Below are 27108 nucleotides of genomic sequence, written 5' to 3' on the forward strand. Positions count from 1 at the left end.
CGAATCAGCCATACCAGAGTGTCTGTTAAACCTTCAACCTGGGGCTCAAAAAGTCACCAGGACTTCTCTAGAGACAGACGCGATAAGGTAAAAAATTCACACTGGCTCTTTCTACAGGTTTCCCACCATGCAGAAAAACCAGTCTATGCTGAAAAACATGAAGGAAAAAAGTTTACAATTCTGTTTATACTGTGTATGTTTGAAATTTTCCACATAAAAAGTTTTTTTTCCTGAAAGTTATGAAGACACATAAACAGTACCTAAGTTCTCACCATCAGTTTAATGGATAAAACTTTACCAATGTAATTCTCTTCCCTATGACCCACACCCTGATTCCACCTCCCCCCAACCCCAACCCCACAACCACTATCCTGAAGCCCTCCTCTCTCTTAAACATTCTCCAAACATCAGTCCAAACATCACTTCCCTGGGGGAGTCTTTCCTGACTTAAAACACTCACTAGGTTAAGTGTCCCCGTTACATGCTTTCACAGCTTTTACCATACCTTTGATTTATTTGTTTGAATACTTTTTAACAAGCTCTCCAGTAGACTTACTTCTTCCATGAATTCAAGAAAATCTCTGTTCAATTCTTAGCTGACTACTCAGCTAACTGAGGAGAGAGTTCAATGGCTTCATAACAGAATTCAGAGTTTACAAAATTAGTTGAGAAAGATCATTTTAAGAGAACAGTAACAAAAACAAATCTTGAGAGGGAGAAGAAACTGATTTCCAGAGTTGCCATGTTATATAAAACATCCAATTTCCAACAAAAATCACAAAACATGCAATGAAACTTGAACGTATGGTAATGCACAGAGAAAAAAGCAGTCAACACCAACTAGCCACACGGAAACCCCTGCACTGGACTCACTAGACAAAGACTCTCACCCAGCTCGTGCTCGAGCTCAGTCGCTTCACTTGCGTCTGACTCTCTGTGACCCTGTGGACTGTAGCCCACCAAGCTCCTCTGTCCATGGGATTCCCCAGGCCAGAATACTAGAGTGGGTTGCCATTTTCTCCTCCAGGGGATCTTCCTGACCCAGGGATTGAACCTCCGTTTCCTGCAGCTCCTGCACTGCAGGCAGATTCTTTACCTCTGAGCCACAGGGGAAGCCCTTCAATCGCCGATTTTCAATATATTCAAAGAACTAAAGGAAAGCATGCCAAAAGAACTAAGGGTGAGTTAACAGTATCTCAAAGATAAAGAATATCAATAAGGAGAAAGACATTTTTAAAGGAACCAAATAAAAATTCTGGAATTAAAAAGTACAACAGCTGAAATGAACAACTCACTAGAGGGGTTCAACAGCAGAATTCAGCAGGTAGAAGAAAAAAAAATCAGCAAATCTGAAGACATATCAGTGGAGATTAAGCTACCCGAGTAACAGAAAAAAAGAAAAGAAACATGAGCAGAAGTCTCAGAACCTCAGGACACTATCAAGTTTACTAACATATATAAAATGGAAATTCCAGAAGGAAGTATAAAAAGAAGCAAAAAGAATATTACAAGAAATAACAGCCAAAACTTCCAAAATTTTATTTAAAAAAGTAATCTAAACAGAAGCTCAATGAGTTCCACCTAGAATAACTCAGAGAACCACACTTAGCTACACTATTATCAAACTGTCAAACACCAGAGAGAAAATCTTGACGTGACTCATCGTGTATAAGAGATCCTGAACAACATCAACAAACGTATGTATCATCAGAAACCAAGGAGGTCAGAGTGCCAAAAGAAAAACCATCAACCAATAAAGGAAAGAAAGTGAAGTCACTCAGTTGTGTCCAACTCTTTGCGACTCCATGGACTGTAACCTACAAGTCCCCTCCGTGAGATTTTCCAGGCAAGAATACTGGAATGCGTTGCCATTTCCTTCTCCAGGAGATCTTCCTGACCCAGGGCCTGAACCTGGGTCTCCTGCATTGTAGGCAGACGCTTTACTGTCTGAGCCACCAGGGAATATTCAGCAAAGTTATCTTTCAAAAATGAAAGAGAGATTAAGGAATTCCTAGATAAACAAAAACAGTGAATTCATCACTAGCAAACCTGCCCTGCAAGAAGTACTAAAAGAAATCTTTCAGGTTGAAGTGAAAAGTAAAGGTTCTCTTCATGTAAATTAAACTAAGTGTCTTTTATGTCAACCTGAAGTGACTGAAGAGATATCCATAGAACACCCCACCCAACCACACTAGAATACACAGTCTTCTCAAGAATTCTACTTACATAAAGCCAAGAAACAGGTCTCAAAAATTTCAAAGAGAATGAAATCACATAAAGCATCTTCTCCAATCAAAAGAGAATGGAAAAAAAAAAAAAAAATCAAGGGCTACAACACATGCTACAATACAGATGACCCTTAAAACTGTTATGCCAAATGAAGTGAGTCAGTCACAAAAGGATAAACATAAGGTTCCACTTATATGTGGTTACCATGAAAAAACAAATTCATAGAGACGGAGTAGAATAGTGGGTATCAGGGACTATGCAGAGGGGAAGATGGAACTTTAGTGTGCAGAGAGCTTTCTTTAGTGGTTTGTGTTTGGGACAATGAAAAAGTTCTAGAAATGGCCAGTGGTGACAGCCGCATGACACTGAATTTACTCAATGCCACTGAATGGCATCCTTAAAAACAGGAAAGAGGTAAACTTCTGCTTTATGTATGCTTTACCACAGTGAAAAAGAAAGGCAAAGGCTTTACTAGGTTCCCCAGAAAGCAAAAAGTAATAATTCTCTAACATTTATTAAGCATCAGTCACTATCCATACCACCACATATGATTCCCACAACAATGCTGCCAGGTACTATTAATATGCTTTAATGATTAGGAAACTGAAGCACAAAGCAGTTAAGTCATTTAGTTAAGGTCACACAGCTAGGAAATAGCGGAACAAGAACTCAATATTTTGGCCACCTGATGCAAAGAAGTGACTCACTGGAAAAGACCCTGACGCTGGGAATGACTGAAGGCAGGAGGAGAAGGGGACGACAGAGGATGAGGTGGCTGGATGGCATCATCGACTTGATGGGCATGAGTTTGAGCAAGCTCCAGGAGTTGGTGATAGACAGGGAAGCCGGGCGTGCTCAGCCCATGGGGTCGCAGAGAGTCGGACACGACTGAGCGACTGAACTGTCTGAAGAACTCAAACCCTGGCAGTCTTTCAGAGACATCAAAGCTTAAAAAAAAAAAAAAAATAGCAAACTGCCTAATTATTCATGTAAATATGAAACAGCAAAAATCAAAACACAATCCTTCCCCTCCAATATTTTAATGTGTATTTGCATTAATGGCAACGTTTAATGATACCATTATACACAAAGCATTTTTATCAATCTTTATTAGTTCATGCTGTCATCTGGCAGTAAGGCATATCAAAATTTAAAACATACGGTATCAGTAAAAAAAAAATAAGAAAACAACAAGCCTTTAAAGATCATTATCCCTGACAAACACCAATAAGCAAAGGAGGAAGCACATTAGACAAGAGAAAAAGAAAAGGCATTTAGAAGTATCTTTGTAGTCTTTCACTCATATGGCTTCCAAGTAAGAAAAAAGACATCATAAAGCTCAGGTGCTTTTGGGACCCAGGTGGCAGGCCTTTGGGACATGGTTCCAGATTTCAGGATACAGTACTACTGCTCCTTTTTTTATCTGGTGCCAATTAAACCAGAAAGAATTACCAGCTACCAATCATTCTCTCATACTCATAACTTTTTATAACAGACTGATCCAACAACCCAAGGATATAATAATAGAACAGTTCGTCAATTTTCAAGATACTTTTATAAAAAAGAAAAAGAAAAAAACTATACCAACATAGTCTTTAATAAATTTATCATGCTATGCACTAAGACAGAAAAAAAATAAATATACTCTGCCCTCTGAAAACTGGAGAGATTAATATGGAGTACTCAAAAAATCACAACTGTAATGCCATGAAAGCACACAACAGGGACGCTTAACTGAGTAAGTGTTTTGAGTCAGAAAAGACGTTTCCCCAGGGAAGCAACACCTAGACTGATTTGGAGAAGAGAAGAGGGCGTCTCTGGTGGCTCAGATGGTAAAGAATCTGCCTGCAGTGCAAGAGACCTGGGCTCGATCCCTAGGTCAGGAAGATCCCCTGGAGAAGGGAATGGCAACCCATTCCAGTACTCCTACCTGGGGAATTCTATGAACATAGGAGCCGGCAGGTTACAGCCCATGGGGTTGCAAAAGAGTCAGACACAGCTTAGCAACTGAAACATACACAGACACTAGTACAGGAAAAACTAGTAAGATTACAGGTTGACAATGCTTCCGTCCTAGCATGGGTTATCAGTCTTAGCCTACATATTGGCCTTTAATTCACATGTAGGGATTGCAGATGAGAATTTCAGCCTTTGGTGAGAGACTTTAGAACTCTGATCCCCCTTCCTCTTCCATACAGTAGCACGCATATACAGCCAACACCCATGGAGGGCTGCGATTTTAGTAAAGCTGTCCTGAACAGCTCAGTAAGAAAACTAAAGAGGGGTAGGCATGGAAAGCAACAAAAACACCATTATTCTTTGATTATACAGTTACCAACACAGGGTCCTCAAGAGAGTCTAACATTAGAATTACAGTTTAGCAAGGTTGCTGAATACAAAACCACTATACAAACAGCAATTTGTTTCCAATAGTCATCGGTTACTGGTGGTTACTAGTTTGTAACCACCATTTGCAAAATGCCTATTTATAAATATATATCATTTACAATAACAAAAATTCATTTAAAAAATCTAAGAATAAGTCTAAGAAAAAATCTAAGAATAAGACTTCATGAAAACAATATACCTGTATTGAAAAATATTAGAGTATGTAAGTAGAGATATACACCACAGTCATCCAATAAGGTGACAACTATCCCCACTGTAAACCTGCAAATTAAATGAAATTCTAATCACAAGCCCAAACAGGGTTTGGGGATTTTTTTTTTTTTTTTGGTCAGACTTTCTTTGAGGTGGAATGAAATTTGACAAACTGATTAAAATTCACTGAGAGAGAGAAGGTGCCTTATCAGACATCAAGACATCAAAACTGTTGTAATTAACACAGTATGATAGTGACATGAAAGTAGACAAATCAAATAAGACTGTGGTACAGACCAAACTCTAGAAATTGTCCCATGTAGTAAACTTAAAACTTTTAAATAAAGTTAAAAACAATCCACAGACTAGAAAGTTACTTTCAATGCATATTACCAAAAACATTAATATCCAGGTTATAAAAAGAACTGCCACAAATCAATATAAAATCCAATTCCTACCAGGAAAAAAAAAACTGCAAAGGATACTGAGAAAAGATTCACAGAACAGGATATCAAATGAAAAGATGTTGAACTCCACTAAAAACACAGTAATGAAAGCGAAAACTATGAAACTCCATATCTTATCTTCAGAGAGGCAAAAACTGGGAGCTAGATAAAAATAAAAAGTCAGTAAAATGTGGGAAAACATGCTGGTGGGTACAAAGAAGTACCTCTACTTTGGACTGGAGCTGGTTTTACTCTGTGAGATAAAGTGGCACCTATACCCTGTAAGCCAGCAAGTCTGGCCCTGGTGTCTGTACGAGATAAAGTTACGTGGAGACTAGGCATCTATGTACAAGTCTATTCCTTAGAGTACTATTTGCCAAAAGGTAGGACCCAGTTATTTCTCAGTATAAAACTGAGTTTCATTAAACATGAACTACCAAACAGCAGTTAAAAAGAATGAACTAAACCTACATGTGAAAGTACAGCGCAGAATGGTGCACCAAGACTTCAAGATAACAGGTACTTCTGAAGAAGTGGGAAAAGGATGAGGAGAAGAGAATTTTAAAGGAAGAGAAAAAGCAAACAAGGGAGAAAGTTAACATGCTTGAGGCCAGGCACAAAAGTGTTTGCTATATTACTTCCTGTAAGTTTTTGTATGTTTGAATTATTTCATAATTTATGCAAAATTTTAAATGATTAGAAATAGCTTGATTATGAACAGCAATTTCAGAGGGTACAATGGAAGGAAATAGGAAAGAAATACATAGAAGGCTTTTGTCAAAGCAAACAAGTGTAAAACATTTTGAAGACGGTAATTTAAAAGATACGGCCACCTACTGATGAGAACAGGGATGAGAGGCAAGTCTCAGATCTCTTGAGGAAGACAGAAACTGGGCTTCGTGGCCAGACAATTTTGTCTCACTAGGACAAGATAAAGTAAGTCTAATCAGTTTACTATCTCAGTTCACTTGGCCTGACATCACTGTGATTCTCAGTAACTCGATGAAGCATTATGAAAGTGACTGTGCTGAACTTTGAAACAAATAGGTACAAGGCATTCTGCTAGATACTGCAACGGACAGAAAGAGGAATGTTACCAGTTCTCAGGAAACTGACCACTTAGTGTGAGAGCCATGATGCATACAGAAAGAAAGAAAGAAAGAAACAGACAAAATCTGACACTTAAGGCCTAAATAAGTGCTACTGGAATTCAAAGGAAGAAAAGAATCCATCAGGGTGCTGGGATTTTCAAAAAAGGTTTCACCAGAGCAGTGGAACTCAAGCTGAGTTGTGAAGGACAGGAAACAATTTAGAAGGTACAAAACTTGGCATTCTAGTTCTAGGTAGAAAAAAATGGTAGACCTCCAGGGAGGAAAAAGTAAGAGTGCAAGCGCTTGGTAATTTTGGGATCTTAGAAGAACAAAATACTTTGACAATAAACAAACTCTTTACAATCAGTTTTTACCTACAAACAATAGAATCCATTTCCAGTAGTCTCATCAGAAAAGGAATTTATTAAAACACTTTAGGTGACACACAGAATTCCCTTTTGCAAAGAGCCAAAGACTCAACCCAGGGGTATACAGCCACAAAAATACCTGAGTCACCTCACCAGTTATTTCCACTCTTTGAACCCCTGGTGCCATGAGGGTGAACCCTCAGACCTAAGACTCACCAGAGAGTTTGCCACACTACCTGTAAAAGCCCACCGTCTCAGTCCCCAACATCCACGTCAGGAAGCAACCCAAGCAAGAGCGGCTGCCCTGCAATTCTCCCTTCTGAATTCATGTCTTCCAGAGACACATCTCATCAGCAGAATCTAGGTCACATGCTCATGTCCTAGATGCAAAGATGTTAGGAAACTGAGTCCTGCCTTCTACAATACTCCAAACAGACCGATTTCTCCAACAGTGAGGGGTTATTTGAAATAAGACCAAATACAGAGCAAGTCTCGGCTATCGAGCAACATACATATTTATTGCAAACTTCAAGCACCAAACAAGATTCTCAAGCCCGACAGATTATATATAACCAAGCCTCATATGAACAAAACTCTCTGTGTTCCTCAAAGGGAGACGAGACCCAGTCTCAGCAGTTGTGCACAGCTCCAATATCAGAAGCTACGGGCTGTGTCACCCTCCCTTCGGATTTCTTTCAACTTACAGACTAAACGGCAAAGGAGGTGGGAATGGAAAAATAAGTGAAAGTATTTTAAAATATATAAACACACAAAGAAGAAACACTTAACATGTTCTACAGACATGACCTGGCCTATGAACTGTGTGAAGAACTACAACTCACTCTCAGACCTCAACTTGTGAAACCTAAAATTTTTGGTTATACAGATCTAGTAGAGCCCTTAATAGTTGGTCCATCTATTTTAGATCTAGAGATTCCATGATCATTTAGCCACAGCTAAAAAGAAGCATTCAGGTCACTGCATCTCTGATCATCAGGCCAGTCAGGCTACCTTATGAAAAGGATGCCCACTTTGCCTATGAAAGTAAGCGGCATCCTAGACTCCCACCATCTGAAATCAGAAAGACAATTTCAATTAGTTAAATGTAGGTAGGTCTCCCACCTACAGACAACAGCAATTACACTGCTTTTCACAGATGTTGGCACTGTCCTGAAAGTATGCTTTACCTTTCAGGTGAGTAAAACGTTCTCTGGACCTCTTAGTGGACAATAGTGGACAGAGAATAAAGAGGTGAATAGGCACAAAGAAAAATCCACTCCATCAGTCCCACGACCCTTGATCTTTTGACTTCTTCCTCTACATATTACCATGAGTTCACAGGCTTTCAACTTTACTGACTATAGGCCAATGCTGAGACTAATCAAAGAAGCAAACAATTATTGATACCTCTCTTGGCTGCCTGACCTGGAATACTGAATCCAGAATCTCTGGTAATTGCACCATGCCAATACACTCTGCCAAATGTAAAAGTGGGCTTCTCTCTCATCATCTATACACAGAACCAACATCCACATATATAACCGACATCTATACATATCCCACTTTTTGCTATGTTGGCCAAAAAAAAAAAAATTTACATTGACACATAATCCCTTTCTTCTCATTTTGACTACCCAGAAGTACAGCATGCTACACTCTGACTCCAGGCACAGGTCTGGAAACAGTGAAAGTTATGGACAGGAGTCTGAGGACACTGACTGCCTTTTGAATAGTAACTGTTATAAGCAAGCTTTTACAGGCTTCAAAGAAAACAGGGAAAGACTTCTGCCAGCAAGAGACTTCATGTTTGGAGACTTGACTTGTGTTTATAATTCCCTATATAAAGAAAATGTACTCAATAGATTACTAGGAGCCATAGATAAGGCATATGGCCAAAAAAAGAGGGGCATATGCTATACATTGCTGTTCTATCTCCTGAAATTTTCTTAAAATTAGACAAAAATAAGGTTTTCCTATTTTATGCTGCTACGTATTTAGTATTTATCATTATAGTTTGTACACACTAAGACAAGGTAGCATTACAGTACTCAAATTCAAGAGCAATTAAATTTGTGCCTCTAGAGGGCAGCATTTCTCATAGGATAAACAGGTTAAACAAAAAAGGAATTCCACTGTCCAAGTTAAAGAAATACAGGGTAAACAAGCTTTAGCAAGTTTCTTTCTTTTAAGATGTCTCAGAGTTTTTCATATATCACCGTGCATTGTTAATCTTCAACAGACCATTATTACCGTATACAGTATTTCTTCAACCTTAATCACAGAAACCATTCTGCAAGAACCATCTCTAGTGACTACTTCCACAGAACACAACTGGACAAATTCTCTTAAGACAAGACTCACTTCCTTTTTAACTCAGAGACTTGCTCCTCTGGTCTTTAAAACAAGCCTTAAGATATCCCTTTGTATTCACAGATCACAACTAAGAAAGGAATAAACACTGGCATTCGTTTACTTTGCGAAAATGAGAAACAGGGATAACTTACTACTTGGCTTGTTCAAAGGATAACAGCCAAAAAAAAGAAGGAAAAAAGTTAGATACATCCTCTCCTGGCTTTAAAAACCACAAAAGAGTTGAGGTATACTTACAAAGGAGTTGAGGTATACCTAATAAAACATTTTCATATTTACCCGATTCAGAATATTCATTAACAATTCATTATCTTTCCATAATCCATGTCAACTGAAATTAATTTCATAATATAAAGATATGTTGTAAACCTGATGAGACCTCTACATATCTCTATAAATGTAATGTTCTTAATTTTTTGTGAGATACCAGTTAAAATAGTTCCCCCTTTTTTTGTTGCTGTTTGGTCTTTTCGCCTAAGTGATGGAACAGTTTTTAGAATATAGACATGTTCTTATTCTCCAAGTACTCTTGCAGAATACTTGAAGAATATTTCAGAATACTGTTGAATAATAAAGGGGGGAAGGAGAGGGAATGATTTCATATATAATACATGTATCCAAGTGTCCAGTTACTAAGTATCCTTTAATCCATAAACAATGTTTGAAATGTTTTTCTTTTTAAGAAAATGCAAATACAGGCATACCTAGAGATAATGCAGGCTCAGTTCCAACCCACCACAATGAAGTGAATATCACAATAAAGCAAGTCACACAAGCTGGAATCAAGATTGCCGGGAGAACTATCAGTAACCTCAGTTATGCAGATGATACTACCCTAATGGCAGAAAGTGAAGAGGAACTAAACAGCCTCTTGAGAAGGGTAAAAGAGAAGAGTGAAAAAGGTGACTCAAAAACTCAACATTCAAAAAACTAAGATCATGGCATCCAGTCCCATAACTTCATGGCAAATAGGTGGGGAATAAATGGAAACAGTGACAGACTTTATTTTCTTGAGCTACAAAATCACTGAGGACGGTGAATGCAGCCATGAAATTAAAAGATGCTTACTCCTTGGAAGAAAAGCTATGACAAACCTAGACAGAGTATTAAAAAGCAGAGACGTCACTTTGTCAACAAAGGTCCAGATAGTCAAAGCTATGGTTTTTCCAGTAGTCACGTATGGGTGTGAGAGCTGGACCATAAAGAAGTCTGAGCACCAAAGAATTGATGCCTTTGGACTGTGGTACTGCAAGACTCTTGAGAGTCCCTTGGATTGCAAGGGGATCAAACCAGTCCATCTTAAAGGAAATATTGAATATTTTTAATATTAATATTTCCTGAATATTCATTGGAAGGACTGATGCTGAAGCTACAATACTTAGGCCACATGATGCGGAGAGCTGACTCATTTGAAAAGACCCTGATGCTGGGAAAGATTGAGGGCAGAAGGAGAAGGGGACGACAGAGGATGAGATGATTGGATGGCATCAACAACTCAATAGACATGAGTTTGAACAAACTCCAGGAGATGGTGAAGGACAAGGAAGCCTGCTGTGTTGTAGTCCTTTGGGTCACAAAGAGTCAGAGACATGACTTGGCAACTGAAAAACAACATAACACTATATTTACACTACAGTCTATTAAGAGTGCAACAGTATTATGTCTAAAAAACAATAATGTACATACCTTAATTTAAAAATACTTTGCTGATAAAAAATGCATATTATATCTGAGCCTACAGTGAGTTGTAATCTTTTTGCTGGAGGAGGGGCTTGCCTCCGTGTCAGTAGCTGTTGACTAATTAGGATGGTGGTTGCTGAAGGCTGAAGTGTCTGTGGTAATTTCTAAAAATAAAACAATGAAGTTTGCTGCATTAATTGACTCTTCTTCTTACAAATGATTTCTCTTTAGCATGCAATGCTATCTGATAGTATTTTACCCACAGAACTTCTTTCAAAATGGGAGCCAGTCCTCTCAAACCCTGCCACCGCTTTATCAACTAAGTTTATGTAATATTCTAAACCCTTTGTTATTTCAAGTCTTCATCAGGAGTATATTCCATCTCAAGAAACCACTTTCTTTACTCATCCATAAGAAGAAACTTCTCATTTGTTTTATCATGTGTGCGTTCTCAGTCATGACTGACTCTTTGCAACACAATAGACTGTAACCTGCCAGGTTCCTCTGCCCAAGGGATTATTCCCGCAAGAACAGTGCAGTGGGTAGCCATTTCCTCCTCCAGGGGATCTTCCATACCCAAGGATCAAACTCATGTCTCCTGCAACTCCTCCTGCATTGCAGGCAGATTCTTTACCACTGAGACATCAGGGAAACCACAGAAGTTACAACCAACAACACAGAAATACAAAGGACCATGGTGGTGGTGGTGGAAAGTCGCTTCAGTGGTGTCCAACTCTTTGTGATCCCAGGGACTGTAGCCTGCCAGGCTCCTCTGTCCATGGGATTCTCCAGGCAAGAATACTGACATAGGTTATCATCCCTTCCTCCAGGGGATCTTCCTGACCCAGGGATCGAACCTGAGTTTCTCATGTCTCCTGCATCGGCAGGTGGGTTCTTTACCACTAGTGCCATCTGACTGCAATTCACGTCTTCAGGCTCCACTTTGAATTCTAGCTATCTGGCTATTTCCACCACATCTGCTATTTCCACATCTGTTCCTTCCTCCACTAAAGGCTTAAACTCCTCCAATTCATTCATGAAGGCTGGAATCAACTTCTTCCAAAATCCTGTCAATGTTGATATTTTAATCTCTTCCCATGAATCACAGTGTTCTTAATGGCATCTAGAATGGTGGATCCTTTCCAGAAGGCTTTTTATATACTTTGCCCAGTTCCATCAGAGGAATCACTATTTATGATAGCTACAGCCTTATGAGATGTACTTCTTAAATAATAAGGACTGAAATCTACATTGGCCCTTGATTTATGGGCTGCAGAATGCATGTTGTGTTACCGGCGTAACAGCATTAATCTCACTGTACACCTCCATGAGACCCCTTGAGTGACCAGGTGCACTGTCAGCGAGCAGCAATACTGTGACTCTCCTTTTCTTTCTGGGGAGCAATGTTCAGTAAACCCTGTTGCAAACAGATGTGCGGCCATCCAGGCTTTGTTATTCCATTTACTCAGCAGAAGCGGAGTAGACGGAGCAGAATTCTTCAGGGCCCTAAAATTTCAGAATGGTAAATGAGCGATGACTTAACTTTAAAGTCACCAGTTACATAGACTCTTAAGAGGGGAGTCAGCCTGTCTTTTGACGCTTTAAAGCCAGGTATTGACTTCTCCTCTCCAACTATGAAAGTCTTAAACGGCATCTTCTAACAGAAGGCTGCTTTGCCTACATTTGAAAACCTGTTGTTTACTGTAGTCACTGTCATTAATTTTCTTAGCTAGATCTTCTGGGCAACTTTCTGCAGCTTCTACATCGGCACTACCTCCTTCACCTTGCACTTTTCTTACGGAGACAGGGTCTTTCCTGACATATCTCATGAACCAACCTCTGCTAATTTCAAACTTTTCTTCTGCAGCTTCCTTACCTCTCAGGCTTCAGGGAACTGAAGTGAGTAAGGGCCCTGCTCTGGATTAGGCTTTGGCTTAAGAGAATGAATGTTGTGGCTGGTTTGACCTTCTATCCAGACCACTACAATTTTCTCCATGTCAGCAGTAAAGCTGTTTTGCTTTCTTATTCTTCTATTCACTGGAGCAGTACTTTGAATTTCCTTTAAGCACTTTTCTGTTCCTCGCAACTCGGCTCACTGACTCAAGAGGCCTAGTTTCCAGCCTATCTCAGCTTCAGCACGTCTTCGTCACTGTGCTTAATTGTTTCTATCTTTCAATTTAAAGTGAGAGACATGCAACTCTTCCTCTTCACTTCAACACTGGAGTCATTGCAGGCTTATTAATTGGCTGATTTCAATACTGTTGTGTCCCAAGGAATAGTGAGGCCTGAAAAGAGGGAGTGAGGTGGGGGAATGACCAGTCGGTGAGACAGTCAGAACACATAGCATTTATCTCTTAAGTTGCCATCTTACACGGGTGTGGTTTGTGATGCCCCGAAACAATTACTTCAGAGATCACTGATCACAGATCACTATTACAAATAAAGTAATGAAAAAGTCTGAAATATTGCAAGGATTGCCAAAATGTGACACAGAGACATGAAGTAAGGAAACACTGTTGGAAAAAAGGCACAAACAGACTTGACGGACTGACTCAGGGTTGCCACAAACTTTCAGCTTGTTTAAAAATGCACACATGGTATCTGGGAAGCTTAACAAAGCAAAGTGCAAAAAGCAACTCCTTCCGGGATTCTTAATTCATACGGCCTTCTGATGCGCCTCTTATGATATTAGCATTATCCAAAAAGCCTAATTCTCGGCCTCAAGTCATCAAGATATTTTAAGCAAGTATATAACCAACTCCCAAAGTTTAATTTCTAATATATTAGTCATTGGCTGCATATACTAGTGAACATCTAAAATGTGACTAGCATTACTGAATAACTGAATTTTTATTTAATTGTAATTTTATCTAAATGGAAAAGCTGAAATGACATAAAATGTCTATTAAAGAAAACTTTATTGTTTTGATCTAGATAGCATCAATTAACTACTAAACTGTCTTTTTCTACATATCAATATAATAGTAGTGTAAAGCTTTTGCTTAAAGATTTTTTTTTCAAAGATCACAAGCTGCAGTGATACCTATGTAAATCATAACTGATAGTCAAATGGAGATACTTTTTCATTTTCATTTTTACTTTTTAAATTTTAATATATTTTGAACATAATTGTTTTCTTTTTAAAAAATGGATGAAAGGTTGGTGAGGTGAACAAAAATTTTAAATTAAAACAAAGACATTCTACTCATGAAGAATCAAGTAGAGATACAGAAATTAGTGCTACAACTAGAACAATGAAGTGAGACTGGAAGAAGGTAATCCATAACTCTAACATGAATAATAATCACAATTAGCTGCAGTAGAGCAAAACTAAAAAGTTGTTTCCTGGGTAGAAAACTTTTTAAATCAAAAGGTAGACAAAATTAAGACACATTTTCAGCAAGTATATTATTTTTATAAGAAGTTGCCTAAGTCAAAATAGAAGCAACAAAGTTAGTCACCTGGTGTAAGAATTAAAAGTCCCACAGACATTTTTAAAAGATTTTTAAGGACTTGGGCTTATGACTCTGGCAAGCTATAAAATGTGTTTAATTCTAAGAAATAAAAGAGAGAAAGAAGGGGGGGAAGAGGGAGAAAAGCATATTTAAGTGGAGAGAAAGTAATCATTTCAATTACAGGCATTTTGTTAGAAAATTATGAAGAATACTAAAAAAGGTATTTTACCAAAAGTGAAAGGTCTTCATTTAAGCCACAAAACAACAGTTCATCATATAGAAGACCATTCTAACAATATCAAAAATCAATAGATTTTGAGAAATTACTTTTCTTTTACCTTTAGATAAACCATGTGATATAAAAGACACTGTCAAATTAAAATTTTTGACATTTTGTTTGAAAGGACTTCCAAATTAAATAAGAAATGTCAATATGTAGTTTTAAAAAACCAAAATTGTGGTACAGACTGTTTCTCATCTTTTACTTCTGTCAAAGATTTTCAGCTATATATTAAAAAATTAGTTTCTATCTCAACAGACAGCTCCAGCCATATAAGGTCAAAAATTCAGCTAACTGGAATTTTAAAAGAAACCAATGCTTCTCTTATTGTTTTATTCCACCGTATGCTATACATTAAAAATATTTGTGCTTAGCTTTCTAAAGTTAACTATGAAAAGTGTCATGGACTTAAGTGTTTAAAATTGTTAAGTGTGTACACACAAATAATATGAATCCTAGCTAGTTTACACCGTTGTTGAAAAAAACAGAAGACAATACATTTAATAATCTTATATTATTTGTCAGCGATTGAGTAATGGAAGAATTTCACAAAGGTTTACTATATTACTGTATTAATTCTTGTTCAAAAAGTATTGCTTTTCAATATTCAATAATCAGAGATAAAATAGCAGTATTCATTATGTTTTTTTCATTGATATCTCACTATATGTAAAACAGCTTAATCTCAGTATCAAAAAGTTTTTATGACCTAGCTATAAGGTACGGAAATCTGTGCTGAAACTGAAAGTTTTCATAAAACAAACCAATAAAGATTTTACACTTTTTCCTAATACGAATCAATGTACAGAATACTTTAGTTACAATGGACAACGTGTGAAAACTGCAAAATAACAAGAAATAGTTAAACACTTTGATACTGACTGAATTTAGAGTTGCTTTTCAACTTATGCAATATCCTTTAGAATCTGATGCTAATACTGAATTGATACAAGAGTCAGTGAATTTGCTTGATCTGAGTAGCACAGTTTTGAAACTGTTAAGCTTTTGTTTCAAAGTCTAATGAATTCTACTTTTTAAAAAAATTAAACAGTTTTATCAGTTTGGATGTAAATACTAAAAGAAATTCATTTTTCAGGAGTTAAGTTCAGATACTGAAGAGCTTCCCTGATAGCTCAGTTGGTAAGGAATCCGCCTGCAATGCAGGAGACCTGAATTTGATTCCCGGGTTGGGAAGATCCCCTGCAGAAGGTAAAGGCTACCCACTCCAGTATTCCGGCCTGGAGAAATTCAGAGACTGTATGATCCACTGGGTCGCGAAAGAGTTGGACATGACTGAGTGACTTTCACTTTCAGATACTGAAAAGCATAAATTTGTTTGGAACGACTTAAGTATGTGAATCTACTTTTTCAATCATAAATTTTACAGTCTAAACAAAGACCAGTATTTCTGATTAAAATTTGGTGATCAAATCAAACAAAACACCCACCAGGTGTCGGAGAATTGATCCAAAAAAAAGGCAAAACAGCTCAATATTTTATATTATTTACATGTTAAGATGATAATATTCTAGATAAGTCAGATTAATTAAAGTATATTAATCATTTTTCCTTTTTAAAATGAGGCTCCTAGAAACTTTTAAATTGCATATGTGGCTCAAATTATATTTTTATCACACAGTGATATTCTAGGCAAGATTATCTAAAGATGAACAAAATTACGTTCTTACAAGAAGAGCACATTCTTTAGGACGTCACTATCAACACCTAAAAATTCACCCTGAAGTTCACATTACAATAGCCCATCACAATACATGCACAACTCACTATTCAATAAATAGTGCTGGGACAACCAGATTTCCACACATAAAAGAATGAAGTTCATCCCTACTTCATATCATATGCAAATAATAGCTCAAATAGACTAATGATCTAAATAAAAGAGCTAAAAACCACACAACTGTTACACAAAAACACAGCATAAACGTATATGGTCTTGGATTGATATACTCATCAAAATGGATTCTTAGATATGATACCAAAGTACAAGCAACAGAAGGGGAAAAAAAAAAGATAAGACGGGCTTCAGCAAATTTAAAGCTATCATACATCAAGGTATTATTAATAAAGTAAAAAGATAACCTAACGAATGGGTAAAAATATTTGTAAGCCACGTATCTTAATAATGGTTTAATATCTAGAATATATAAAGAATTCAAATAACACAACAACAAAAAGACAAACAACCCAATTTTTAAATGGGCAAAAGATTTGAACAGATATTTCTTCAAAGGAGATATATAAACGGCCAAATAAGCATGTGAAAAAATGCTTAACATGGTTAGTCATTAGGGAAATGCATATCAAAATCATAGCTTCACAGCTATTAAGATAGCTAAAGTTATTTTTAATTTTTAACAAATTTTTTAAAGGACAAAAACACTAAGTTCTAGCAAGGATATGGAGAAACTATACATTGTTGGCGGGAATGTATAACAGTGCAGCCACTGTAGGGAACAGTTTGGCGGTTTCTCAAAAGGACAAACAAAATTACCACATGACTTGAAATTCCATTTCTAGGTATATCCAAGAAACCCATATGCAGATCAGGAAGCAACAGTTAGAGCTGGACATGGAACAACAGACTGGTTCTAAATAGGAGTACATCAAGGCTGTATATTGTCACCGTGCTTATTTAACCTATATGAAGAGTACATCATGAGAAATGCTGGACTGGATGAAGCACAAGCTGGAATCAAGGCTGCAGGTAGAAATATCAATAGCCTCAGAAATGCACCACCCTTATGGCATAAAGTGAAGAACTAAAGAACCTCTTGACCAAAGTGAAAGAGGAGAATAAAAAAGTTGGTTTAATACTCAACATTCAGAAAACTAAGATCATGGCATCTGGTCCCATCACTTCGTGGCAAAAAGATGGGGAAACAATGGAAACAGTGACAGACTTCATTTTGGGGGGCTCCAAGATCACTGCAGATGGTGACTGCAGCCATGAAATTAAAAGACGCTTGCTCCTTGGAAGGAAAATTATGACCAACCTAGACAACATATTGGAGAAGGAAATGGCAACCCACTCCAGTATTCTTGCCTATGAACAAGAGAAGCCTGGTGGGCTGCTGTCCATAGGGTCGCACAGAGTTGGACACGACTGAAGCAACTTAGCAGCAGCAGCAGACAGCATATTAAAAAGCAGAGACATTACTTTGCCAACAAAGGTCCGTCTAGTCAAGGCTATGGTTTTTCCAGTGGTCATGTATGGATGTGAGAGTTGGACTATCAAGAAAGCTGAGCGCCAAAGAACTGATGCTTTTGAACTGTGCTGCTGGAGAAGACTCTTGCGAGTGCCTTGGACAGCAAGGAGATCCAACAGTCCATCCTAAAGGAGATCAGTCCTGAATATTCATTGGAAGGACTGATGCTGAAGCTGAAACTCTAACACTTTGGCCACCTGATGGTAAGAGCAGACTCAATGGAAAAGACCCGGATGCTGGGAAGTTTGAAGGCAGGAACGGAAGGGGACGACAGGATGAGATGGTTGGATGGCATCAGTGACTGAGTAATCTCTGGGAGTTGGTGATGGACAGGGAGGCCTGGCGTGCTACAGTCTGACTCACAAAGAGGAGGACAAGACTGAGCAACTGAACTAAACTGATACTAGATAGATAGATAAACTATACAAACATTTCCATGCCCTAAGCACTGAAGAAACCTCTTAAGAAGTTTTTACAATGTGACTTAGGAAGAAATCCTCAGGTTCTAATTAATGCAAAATGAATTTGCTGGGAACTAAACAGAGTCTGCTACAAAGAGTATGATTAAATATAAACTAATTTCCATAGAGTATGATTATGTGTCCACATCATCCAAAGTGGTTTTAAGTCAGAAAAATTTTTTAAGGACAGTGAGATACAAGTATCAGGGAAAAAAGCATGAAAGAATTCCAATCTTCAAGAAAGGAAATGGTGAAACAGCTAATTCCAGAGTGAGGGTGGGGAAGGCACAAGATGAGTTGGGAACATCTTGTGGTACTAGAAACTAAGTTAATCCTCAAAAAAATGATGGATGAGGAGCATCCTTGAGAAGAGGGCTCCCAAGGGCCAAATCTGGAATAATTAGAGCACCAGAATAAATAATGGTAATAGATTTAATCCATAGAATAAAAATATATAAGTTCATATGAAAAGTAGAATAAAAAACCACGAGTTTGTTCTGATATAAACTTAAAAATTGAACACATAAATAAGAAGGAAAAGCTTTTCCTTACAGGAGAATTCCAACCAATAAATGTGAAAGGAATGATGGAAACAGAAAATCACCATTTGGCAAACACCATAAAATAATTATTTCAGGTAAGAATAATCAATGTAAGTAACAAGTAGAGAGTATGGTGAAAAATGAAAAATAAGATAATTACCTGGTCACAAAGTATCTTCCCATAGAATACCTGTTACTTACAAAGGAAAAGCACAGCTACAGCAGACAACTATATCACCTTAACCAATAAACAACATTACCAACGCTGGTAATTGTATAAATCAGTGTTATGTGCCTGTTACTAAGCTTAATAATGTCACTCTATAGTATTCTTAGCCAGAAACATTCAGCATTAATTGAATCATGGGGAAACCATACAAATCCAAATTGTGGGACATTCTACAAAATCACTGGCCAGTACTCTTCAAAGTGTAATGATATGAAAGGCTAAGATTCTGGAATTGTTTCAGATTAAAGAAAACTAAGCAGAGATATGATAACTAAAATACAACTGCATTAGATCCTGGACACTGGTGAGACAACTGGTGAAATCTGAATAAAGCTTGGGTGATGGTTTCCTTGCTAAGTCTCGTCAAACTCATTGCAACCCCATAGACTGTAGCCCGCCTCTGTCCATGGGATTTCCCAAGCAAGAATACTGGAGTGGATTGCCATTTCCTTCTCCAGCAGATCTTCCTGACCCAGGGATTGAACCAGCATCTCTTGCATTAGCAAACGGAATAAAGCCTGGAGATTAGATAACAGTACTATGTCAACATTCATTTCCTGATTTTCATGACTGTCATTGTGTAAGATGTTAACATTCGGGAAATCTGGATGAAGGCTGTATGGCAAGTCTTTGTAGCATTTCTGTGATTTTTTTCCTCAGTTTGAAAAAAAAAGTAAAACGATCTATTAAACAAAGTTAACAAATCAGAACACAGTCCTGTTTTTATATCAAATTATTAATGTATCTGTGAAGAAACTATAACGGTTGACCCAGACTTTCATGGGAATAATAAACAAAATAACATGTTCCAGGGTAGATACTGAGGTCAAATAACTTAAACTACTATTGCTTCTTGCTAAAAGAATGAGGAGATAAAGAAAAGCCAATAAAAATCGGAAATAATCTTATATAATTCCTGCCCAAATTTTTTACAATAGTAGTTTTCAACTGGGAGCAGTTCTATCCCCTTAATGACTGCTAAAGTAGCTTTTTGAATCAGTAACTATACACAGTTGTAGCACAATGACTTCACAATGGAGAAGGAGACCAGAAAATCATGGGACTATCTCACCAATGGATTGGCTTATCCAAAATACTAACAGCACCCTTACTGACACATGCTCCCTATGGGGCAGTAAAGAATGCAACAGTGGGCCACATGAAGAGTGCATTTGTTACAGCTGTTAAATGTCAGCCTGAGAGGCCCAGGGCTGCAGAACCTCCTGCTCAGGAAGGTTAAATGCTTGTCATAAAGTCACACACCCATCTAGACAATTAGCTGTGATTTAAACTGTAGTCCCCTATGCTCCCTCAAGCATGAAGGGGGAAAACGTAAAGAAACATTCTCAACACTCATGAATAAGTAGCATAAACATGTTCACTGCAGCATTTTTTAATACTTAAAAAACAAACAAACTAGATACAACTTAAATGTCTAGTAGTTAAATTATAACATACCTCACCATTTTGCTGGAAGAGCTGGAAAAAGTTTAACAGCTCTCTTGTTCATAAACATTAAGTTACAGAGTATAGTTTTTCTGAACTTCTATTAGAACCAACAAGGAATTTTCATCTCTAATGGACTCACCTTTCACACAAAGTTGTGTGAGTGTATCTGTAGTACTAAATTCCTGGAAGTATAACTCCTGAGTCAAAGGGCACATGAACTTTATTTCCACACATGTCAAACTGCTCTCCAAAAAGGCTGCATAAATTTGCACTCCCAACAACAGGGGAAGGAGTCCAAAGCAGTACGAGAGATCCAGGTCAAGTCTAATAAGGGACAAGAGTAGAACTAGACCTTTTGTAACTAAAAGAAAAATACTGGGAAAGCTCTGAGCTTGACCTTAAGTGTTAAGGGGCACTTAAGTAAAATTCAAAAGACATTGACTGGAAAAAAAATGAAACTTTCATGACTAAACTCCCTGGGTTCAGTCTTTTTAGTAAAGACTAATCCCCCACAGAGCCTCTTTATATTAGCATTTGTTTTAATTTTTAAACTACTTTTATGCAAAGAGTAAAACAATGAACAGTTGTTGTCCTGTTGTTGTTCTTGTTGCCAAATGATTAGAAAGTTGTTGCAACATAAATTACCAAATCAGTCATCTTTTCCCTCTCCAATTTGAAATGCTGCCTGTGATAAATACCTACCTACACTGGGGTCTCTTTTTAAGTACTTTCTTCAAATTCATCCTAGAGTGTTTTTACTATCATTTCAGGATACTTCTTAATATCAGAAATAGTTCTGAAAATTGAAAAGCACACTTGCAGGCTTCAAACTGCAAAGCTTTCTTAAAGGCTGCTGCTGCTGCTAAGTCACCTCAGTCATGTCCAACTCTGTGTGACCCCATAGACGGCAGCCCACCAGGCTCTGCCGTCCCTGGGATTCTCCAGGCAAGAACACTGGAGTGGGTTGCCATTTCCTTCTCCAATGCATGAAAGTGAAAAGTGAAAGTGAAGTCGTGTCTCACTCATAGCGACCCTATGGACTGTAGCCTACCAGGCTCCTCCATCCATGGGATATTCCAGGCAAGAGTACTGGAGTGGGTTGCCATTTCCTTCTCCTTTTCTTAAACGACTGATCCCCAAAATAAAGTTTGGAATTCTATTATTTCTCTCCAAAAAGAAGTTGGCATAACTTATCTCCCCTTTTGTTCATCAAATGCAATACAGATATAACGGGAAAGTCAGGAGCTCTGTTAAAATCAGAAACATGTATATTAGCAACCTGACCTTGCACTGGTTGTGTGACCATGGACAATTACTTAAAATTTCTGATCCTTCACTTTTTCATTTGTAAACAAAGTCCAAAAGTCCATTAATGGTCTCCTTTTTTCCATTTATATTTTCTTATCTCTTTTTCTAAGTATAAAGGGAAGTCGCTCAGTCGTGTCCGACTCTTAGCGACCCCATGGACTTCAGCCTACTAGGCTCCTCCATCCATGGGATTTTCCAGGCAAGAGTATAGGTAACCAAATTTCAAATGGATACACCTTGAGCCAGTAATTTCACTTTGAAGAAATTATTCTGCAAGGGAAAAAAAAGAGAGAGAGAGAATTCTCAATGTATCATTATGAAAAGACTTCTAGGATACACTGTGACATTATTTTCATAGTTTGTATACTACGCTCTTTCTCCTGTAAATTGGGAGGGGATGCTACTATACATCTGTGTTTGTATTTCTGTGTGCCTATGTCTGTGTGTACACGCACATGGCACATAAAGACATTCTGGAAATAGTTTTTAAGTGGATGTAAAAGCATTTTATTTTTTACTATTTCAGATGTGTTAAAAGTAGAAAAACACTGACTGAGTTAGAGACCGCTCCTGGAAGAAGCTATCTAGACGAGGTGGAAAAAAGACTGAGGCCACCCCCCCCAAAAAAAATTTGCTAATGGTGCTAACCAGAAAATGAACGATCTGAATGAGTTCCAAGTATCAGAGGCTGATTCAAATAAGGTGTTTTTTCACATTATATGAAAATGAATAGACCACTGACATTATGGGCAAACCCAGGAAAGGAAAATTCTGTTTTACTGTGTTTCTCTCTGCTCTGTTCTAATAAGTTGCCTTTCTAAAATTCTATCAAACTATCAAAATGTCTATCTAAATCTGTCAACGAAATTGTCATTCTCAAAAATTTACATCATTTTAAAATGAATTCAACTGACGAATTTATATATTAGTCGTGTCCGACTCTGTGCGACACCATGGACTGTAACCTATCAGGCTCCTCTGACCATGGGATTTTCCAGGCAAGAATACTGGAGTGGGTTGCCATTTCCTTCTCCAGGGGAATCTTCCCAACCCAGGGATCGAACCCGGGTCTCCTGCATTGCAGGCAGATGCTTTACCACCTAAGCCACCAGGGAAGTTCCATATATATATATATAGTCTGCATAATCTATCATTCATAAGTAGCACATATTTTAGAAATAGTAAAGCACAACACAATGGAAAAGAAAGTAGCCTAAGGACACACTTTGTAAGAGTTTTAATACAAGCTAAGTATCATGAATTATGTTGTATAACCAACAGGGAGCCGCCCCAAGAATGAAGGATGATATGAAGAAAGTAAAGTTCTTGGAGAATGAGAATGAATGCAATCTCAAAACCTGGCAGATTATTTGTAATATCAGAAAATTGGAAACAACCCAAATGTCCATCAACTGAAGAACAGATAAACAAAATGTGATTGGTTATCACCATACAATGGCATACTATCCAGCCATAAATAAGAATGAAGTATTGACACATGGTACAACACAGAAGAACCTTGAACAGTATGCTATGTGAAATAAGCCAAACACAAAAGGCCATATATTATATGACTCCACTTATATGAAATGTCCAAAGTAGGCAAATTCACAGAAATAGAAAGTAGATTGGTGGCTGCCAGGAACTGGGGAGAGGGGAAATGGCAACGGGCTGCTAATGGGCAAGGGGTTTCTTTTGCGGTGACTAGAATGCCATATGCTTAGATAGTGTGATGGGTGCAAAACTTCAGGAATACACTAAATACCACTAAACTGTATATATTTCAAAAGGGTAAATTTTCTGCTATGTGAATTATATCTCAATAACAAACAAACAAACAAAAAAAGCTGGGGGGGCAGTGTAAAAGACTGCAGGCAGGAAAAATAGAAAGCAACTATGCTTGTTTGGAGAAGGAAATGGCAACCCACTCCAGTGTCCTTGCCTGGAGAATCCCAGGGATGGTGGAGCCTGGTGGGCTGCCGTCTATGGGTCGCACAGAGTCGGACACGACTGAAGTGACTTAGCAGCAGCAGCAGCATGCTTCTTTAGTCATGAGTACATAAAAGCCATCGAGGTTTCTATTATTAACCCCAATCTAGAGAGCACCATTCAGGTAACGGTGCTCCTCCAGAGTAACACTCAGAGAACCTATAGTAGGATACAGCCTGGGACTGCAAATGAATAAACGTAAGCAGAGAGGCAAAAGGACTGTTGACAAATCTTAGTAAATGTCTGAATATGAAGAGGAAGAAAATAAAACAAAGAAGAAATCTATTTTCTCTTTGGTTTACAGTGAAACATTAATAAAGAGGAAAGTCAACAAAAGTTTAACATTTGTTATCTTTAGATTGAAGAATAAAGGCAATTTGTAGTCTCTAATCCAGACTTTTCCAAATTTTCAACAATGAGATTACCTATATAATGAAGAAAATATATAAAAATATATTTGGCCTTATAAACAAACAACTTTGTATCTCAACCACAGAAATCATTCTCTTAACACTCAAGCCCTAACTTACTAAAGAGTGAAGCTTCCCAGCCCAGGTGGGATGCATGAGACAAGTGCTCCGGCCTGGTGCACTGGGAAGACCCAGAGGAATCGGGTGGAGAGGGAGGTGGGAGCAGGGATCGGGATGGGGAATACATGTAAATCCATGGCTGATTCATATCAATGTATGACAAAACCCACTGAAATGTTGTGAAGTGATTGGCCTCCAACTAATAAAAAATAAAAAAAAAAAAGAGTGAAGCTTCGTTAAAGCCAATTTCTTCTGGATTCCACATACTACTGTCTCTAACAAGAAAACAAAAAAGTTCATAATCTACATCTACACTGTTCAAAATGCTAGCCACTAGCTAGTGAGCACTCAAAATATGGCTAAGCCCACAATGAGATGTAGTGTAAGTATAAACTATACACCAGATCACAAAGAATTAGTACTAAAATAAAAATCTAAAACATTTCAATAATAAGTTTTCATAGTTTTCATATTGATCATATGTTAAAACATGATTTTGATATATTATGTTAAATAAAATGTGTTATTAAAATTAATGTCACCTGTTTCTTTTTAGTTTCTTTAATATAGCTACTAGATCATTTAAATTTAGATATTTGGCTTACATTACATTTCTATTAGACAATGGCAGCTAAATGAGCTTTCTGAAGGCTTCATGAATCCTTCCTCAATTCCTTCTTTCTCAAGAAAAAGAAGAAATACTTTTCCCAGACTGTTCCCTACACTGGAAAACACTGCAGACACCAAGCAACATAAAAGAAGCAATAATCCTAAGAAGTGACTAAGAGGAAAATCTCTAATGTTTCCTAAAATTCAAATTGTATTATGAATCTTAAGGAAAACTGAGATAAGTATGTTTTGAGATTCTCTTGAGAGTTAGGACTATCCTGAAAGTTGCAGATATAAATAATAACAAAGGGAAATATGTTAGGACTTAGAACTTAGGACTTCTAGCTGGAAACTGCTTCTGTTTATTACCAAGATAGTTAGCAGAAAAGTGGACCAGGGAGCCATGCAAGCACATGTGTGGTTTAGGCGAGCCAAGCATGCTTACGCTGGGAGAAATACCCAAGCAAAGCAGGAGTCAAGAACATCCCAGAGTTTTTAGTCAGGAAGGTTTGAGGAAAATCATTTTACCCTCACAATGAAGGAATAAACCTAAGATCTAATAAAGAAACTATTTCTCTAACAATGAGAGGGGTCCTAAGAAAACACAAAAAGTAAGAATACTTTCTCCAAATTCTTTTTTTCTCACTGCTTAAAATACCAGAAAAACACGAGAAAAGGCTAACTAATCTATATTAACAAAAAAACAGATCAGAGACTGCCTGGGGCTGACTTTTTGAGGCTGATGGAAACATCTTGACTGATAATGGCTTCATATATACACTTGTCAAAATCCATCTAATGAAACACTTTAAATGGATACAGTTTACTGTACATACCTCAATAAATACTGTACATACCTCAATAAAGCTGATTGAAAATAAATAGGAAATGAAAGAAAGCAATCGGCACTTGCCCTGTGGCAATCACAATGTAAGGGCCATTCCCTGTGCATGTGGAAATTCAGTCATGACAGTTCCTATCATCATAATTTTTACTGAATTCTATATACTTTTGGTACACAAACGTCAAGTTTACTTCCCAATTTTAAATATCCCCTAAAAGACTACACTGATTCAGGTTCCCTGGTGGCTGAGTGGTAAAGAATCCACCTGCCAAAGCAGGAGATGTGGGTTCCATCCTTGGGTGGGGAAGATCCCCTGGAGGAGATGGTAATCCACTCCAGCGTTCTTACCTGAAAAATCCATGGACAGAGGAGCCTGGTGGGCTAGAGTCCATGGAGTCACAAAGTGTAAGACATGACTTAGCAAATAAACAATAACAAACAATGATTCAGCATTAAAACAAAAATATTATGCTTGCAAAAAAGCACAGAAACAAAGCAATGGGAATTAAATTTGACATTCATGAAACAAGAATTTTTGCTGAGAAGAATGACCAGAGTACCACTTTTTTTTTTAACAAGGCAACATTCAAGTACTAATAATGCATTGTACATTTTAAGCTAGCATTTTCTTCCTTAGTGATACATAAAATAACAATTTGTCTTATAATTTATCACATGGTAAAGAGAATTCTAAGATGCCCCCAAGATTCTAACATGTTGGTATACACATGTTCTCAAAGTTATTTAACCAAATATTGATCTAAATACTGTTGCAAAGAGATGTAATTAATTTCCTAATCAGTGCACTTTAAATTACTAGGATTATTGTAGTAGGTCTGACCTAAAGACATCGGTTCTAAAAAGAAAGCAGAAAGTGTCTCCTGCTATCCTTAAAGTAGTGAACTGCCCATACAGAAAACCACAGGGCGAGAACCCAAGGGGGACCTCCAGGAGCCTCTAGTGGACTGAGAGGTCCATGACAGGCAGACAGCAAGAAAACAGGGGTCCCATTCCTACTAATGCAAGGAAATGAACTCTGCAAACTGCCATCGAGCCTGGATGAGGATCCTGAACCTCAGAGAAGATCACAGCTCTGGCTGACAGCTTGATTTCAGTCTAGTAAGACCCTGAGGATAGAACCCAGCTAAACTACGCAAAGACTTCTCACCAACAGAAACTATTAAACTGCTAAAAGTTGTGGTAATCTGCAATGCAGCAATGGAAAACCAATACAAATGCCTTCTTATTTTAAGGAAATATACTTTATATTATTTGTCATAAGGATTGCTAATCTGATTCTATCATCAGAACAGTGTCTTGTATTTCACATTATTATGAGTGTTATTGTTCAACTTCACAGGTCAGTAGGATAAGGTAATACTATATGCACAAAACTTTAC

The 27108-nt window shown here is 37.6% G+C and overlaps 1 protein-coding gene and 1 non-coding gene across 4 annotated transcripts in view; both read right to left on the bottom strand.

The window, feature by feature from the left end:
* FBXW7 (F-box and WD repeat domain containing 7) overlaps positions 1-27108 on the bottom strand; it is a 215993-nt gene that overhangs the window by 169014 nt on the left and 19871 nt on the right. The window lies entirely within an intron of this gene.
* TRNAC-GCA (transfer RNA cysteine (anticodon GCA)) lies at positions 22780-22851 on the bottom strand. Its single transcript has one exon. It is a non-coding gene; the product is annotated as a tRNA-Cys (tRNA).

The sequence above is a fragment of the Dama dama genome, chromosome 5, assembly GCF_033118175.1.
Source record: "Dama dama isolate Ldn47 chromosome 5, ASM3311817v1, whole genome shotgun sequence".
Classification (NCBI taxonomy): domain Eukaryota; kingdom Metazoa; phylum Chordata; class Mammalia; order Artiodactyla; family Cervidae; genus Dama; species Dama dama.